Source organism: Octodon degus, unplaced genomic scaffold, assembly GCF_000260255.1.
Source record: "Octodon degus isolate 3935 unplaced genomic scaffold, OctDeg1.0 scaffold00560, whole genome shotgun sequence".
Taxonomy (NCBI): Eukaryota; Metazoa; Chordata; class Mammalia; order Rodentia; family Octodontidae; genus Octodon; species Octodon degus.
Window position 1 is genome coordinate 64173 of NW_004525136.1, and position 4597 is coordinate 68769.

The 4597-nt window shown below is 39.6% G+C and overlaps 1 pseudogene; it reads right to left on the reverse strand.

Moving 5' to 3' along the window:
- LOC101575972 overlaps positions 1-2785 on the reverse strand; it is a 17536-nt pseudogene extending 14751 nt beyond the window's left edge.
- Positions 2786-4597: the final 1812 nt, after the last annotated feature.

The window sequence follows — 4597 nt, forward strand, 5'->3', positions numbered from 1 at the left end:
CAAGTGCTTATTCTACTGAGCCATCTCTCCAGCCCCCAGTTCTGTTATTTCATTGCTAATTTTTTGTCTGGTTGACCTATCTTTTGGGGATAAAGGTGTGTTAAGGTCTCCTGTTAAGATTGTGTTATTGGATATTAGATTTTTCATGTCCATTAAGTTTGATTTATATAGTTGGGTGCTCCTATGTTTGATGCATACATATTTAAGAATGTTACCGCTTCCTCTTTAATTTTTCCCCTAACTAGTATATAGTGGCCTTCTTTATTTTGCTTGATCATTCTTGGTTTGAAGTTGAGACTGTCTGAGAATAGGATTGCTACCCCTGCTTTTTTCTGAGTTTCTGGGGTGTGTAGCATTTTTTTCTATCCTTTGACTTTCAGCCTATGTATGTCTTTATGAGTTAAATGTGTTTCTTGAATACAGCACATTGTTGGATTTTGTTTCCTAATCTACTATGCCAGTCTATTTCTCTTAATTGGTGATCTGAGCCATTTTCATTGTTGGTTATAATTGAGATATATTGACTTACAATTAACATGTTATTTACCTGTTATCATTTACTCCTTTTTCTCCTGTGTTTAATTGTTTGCCCTATTTAGTTTGTTGCTTCTGATCTCATTTGTGGAGTTCTGATCATTTTGTTCCCTCTCTAGAACATCTTTCAGTAGCCTGTGTAGGGTTGGCTTTGTCATCATGAAATTCTTTAGTTGTTCTTTGTCATGGAAGTATTTCACTTCTCCATCAAACTTGAAAGAGAGTTTTGCAGGGTATAGTAGTCTGGGCTGGAATTTGTTTTCATAGAGGACTTGAAGTACTCTGCTCCATGCACTTCTGGGCTTCATGGTTTGTAAAGAGGAGTCAGCCATTATTCTGATGGGTTTTCCTTTGAATGTGATCTACTTCTTTTCTCTAGTGGCTATCAGTATATTATTCTTGTACTGAATTTCTGGGATCTTGACTATTATGTGTCTCCGTGTGTTTTTAATTGGGTTGAGGTTACTTGGGGTTCTGTATGCTTCGGTTTCCTGAATGGCAGATTGTTTCCTCATATTTGGGAAGTTTCCTGCTATTCCTTCTGCCCATATTTTTTAATGTCCTTTGTATTAACTCCTTCTTTCTCACTGATACCTATTAGTCTCACATTGTTCATCTTTGCATCATCTTGCAAGTGATAAATTATTTTTTCCTGCATCCCAGTTGTTTTTAAGAGATCCTTTCTTACCTTTTCACTAGCTGCACCAGCATCTGCAAGATCTGAATCTCTGTCTTCACTTTTACTCAATGGTTTTGCAAGCTTGTGATTGAGATTTTAAGTTCCTGTATATCTCTTTGACTCTGCTTCATGAGATCTATATCTTTCCTGTATTGCTCATTCAAGGAATCCATCGTTTTTCTAATATCCTCTATTTTTTTTATCAATGTCTTCTTTAGAAGCAGTTACTAATTGTTTTACTGCAGTGTTTTTTTCAGATTGGGTTTCCTCCCTATGTTTCTGTAGTTGATTCTTTACTTCACATGCTATGAGTTCAGAGAATTCTTTTTTTATTTCAGAAAAGAATTTCACTTTGAGTTCCTTTATAACTTTCTGCTGTTGCTTATTTACTATTGATGTTATTAATTCATACATTTGAGCTGAGCTAATAGAAAAGAATTCCGCTCTGAGTTCCTCTATAACTTTCTGCTGTTGCTTATTTACTATCAACACTATTAATTCATACATTTGAGCTGAGCTAGTGTCCTCTGCACTTGTTCTGGATGGGCACTGGGTTTCCTCCATATGTTTCTGCATTTGATTCTTTACTGCAGATGCTATTAATTCAGGGAGAGTTCATTCAAAACACTCTAATACTTATTTGGTCTTTTTTATGATACTGGGTCATTTTCAAATTGACCTTGTCTCAGAATGTTTTGAAGTTCATATATTAAAAATGTAATACAGGGCCAGGAAGATATCTCAGTGGTTTGAGCATTTCCCTGGCAAATGGAAGGACCTGGGTTCGATTCCCAGTACTGCACACTGTGCCAGTCCCACGCCAGCCATGGAGACTAAGGGTGGCAGCACAGGCCTGTAATCCCAGTGCTGAAGAGGCTGAGACAGGAGCACCACTATGAATTCAAACTTTGTAGTGAGACCTTGTACCAAATAAATATTTTTACAAAAATTTAAAAAGATGAAATCCTAAAAAATTTAATACAGGAAAATTCTGATTTTGAAGGTGAAAACAGCAGGCTGTGTGTTCAGCCCCAGCCCCGGGTTTGGGTACAGGCTGCAGGTGCCTTGGGAGCTCTGTGTGCTTGCTACGCAGAGGTAGGTGGCTGAGTCCCCAGGATGGGCTGCTGTGATGTTCAGGGAGAAGTGTTTATCTTTCTTATTCAAAAGGACAATGAATCTTCCATCTTGTTTTTTGTCTGTATTTGAAAAAATCTGTATGAGCAACTGGGGACCCATGCCAGGCTCTTGTTTATACCAGTAGAAGTAGGAGAAAGTGCTGTCAGTGTAAGTGCAGCTCATAACAGACCTGCCTCCCTCCAAGATGCTTAGGGAAGAAGGGTGCTGCTCCACCTGCTCTCCTGCACTCATACCTGAGCAAAAGGAAAATTCAGACGGTCATTAGCCATCACTCCCCCAGATTTTACCATTTTTTACATTAATTTCAGGCAACCTGGTAAAGGCAGACTTGTCCTCAGACTTAGGATGAATATTGCTAAACCCTTGCTTCCCAAAAGCTCTCAACTCACAGTGCAGCTGCAGCCACAAGGACAGGAACAAAGGGCTGGCCTTCATTGTCCTCTCCAGTCAGGCTGTGACCTTCAGTCAGGAGAGCTGCTTTTCCTACTGGGTTTTCTTCTCCTTTCCACCAGAGCACAGCAGGTTTTTTAAGCTGTCTACACAGGCATCTGCTTGGTCTGTAGCCTGCTCCTAAGGAAACCAACCACACATTCTGCATCAACAGCGATGCCCTGCCATCTTGTGGCCAGATCCCCCATTGCTAAGTCAACTCTTCAGGCCCTTTTTTGTCCTGTATCTGTGTCACCTATGCACAAAATCGTAGGAAGTCAAAGCTAAATCCCAAGTTTCCCTCCTATCAAAAATCATGTAGGCCAGCAGAAAGCAAGAGTAGGAAGATGTAGCATACAAAGTTGCATTTCCTCTTCTCAGCATGCTACTAACGTATTTTAGATAAATTTAAAATTTTAGGTTTTCCGTGTTTATACAACAGGATCAGTGCTATGACAGTCTGCTGAACAACTGAAAGTAAAACCCTTCTTCTCCACAGTCCTCCTTTTTTTAACATTGACCAGAGAATCAATCAGCCTAATTGACCTGTAGGAAAACTTTCTCCACGTGGCACTGAAGCACAAAGACTGGAGTAGAGGATGCAGGCTCACTGGGTACATCAGGCAGGTTCTGTGTGAGGTTCTGCACCTCCAGATCTGCTCTTGTGCTTGACCTTGCTGTTCCCAGGAAATGAACGGTGCCAGGGATCAAAACACAATACTCCTTAAGGAAAATTAAGATGGAGAACAGAAAATAGGATGGAGAAACTCTTTTATGAGTGAATAAAAAAAAAGTAAGCCTTTAAATTGTGATGGGAGCTCAAATAAACTTTGAAATCTTTTCCCAAGAAGAACAGATTGTCAGGGTTACATGATTTCTAAATAATACCATGTAATAGAACTTTCCAGCCTGTGCCTGAACCACCACTAACTCAGATTCAAGACCCACAAAAATTTTCTAGAATTTTCCTGTCTGTGGTCAAATCATTGCATAGACACTCTCCTTTGATTAAGTCCTTTGTTCCTCTAAATTCCAAGTCCTTTCACATTTCTTTAACACCTTGGATCTCCCTGATCCATTTCAACAGGAATGGTGAGAGACAAAGCTAAAGTCAATATCTTGGACTGACAGAGGACTCAGTCATAAGAAATTGTCTGTCAGGGGGCTGAGGAGATAGCTCAGTGGTCTAAGTGCCTGCGTGGCCAGTGCAAGGACCCAGGTTCGAACCCTGGTACTGCATGCCATGCCAGCCCCATCCCAGGCCCACCATGAGGGCCACCGAAACTAGGCATGGTGGCACACATGACTAATCCCAGTGCTGAGAAGGCTGATACATGATAGTGAGACCCTGTACAAAATCCAGAAAGAGAGAGAAAAAAAGAAAGAGAGTGAGAGAGAGAGAGAGAGAGAGAGAGAGAGAGAGAAAGAAAGAAAGAAAGAAAGAAAGAAAGAAAGAAAGAGTCTGTCAAGGCACTGTGCCTGACTCCTTGTTAAAGGCCAAAGTCCCTTCCCCATGATTTGAGCCAAGAGAGAGCCAGGTATTCAGAAAATTAATATATTTCCTTATCCATATTGTAGTCATACATCTCAAGGCTATTATTATGCAAAATCACTTTCCTAATACAGAAAGATATGTACCTATGATAGAAATATGTACACTTACATGCATTAAATGTAGCTGTTTAAATTTTACATTTTAATTTCTTTCATTCTTTCACTTATTCTTCATAGACTATATCTCCAAAATCTGTCATCATGGTATTTTTTTTAAATTTTATTTATTTATTTATTTGTGTGTGTGTGTGTGTGTGTGTGTGT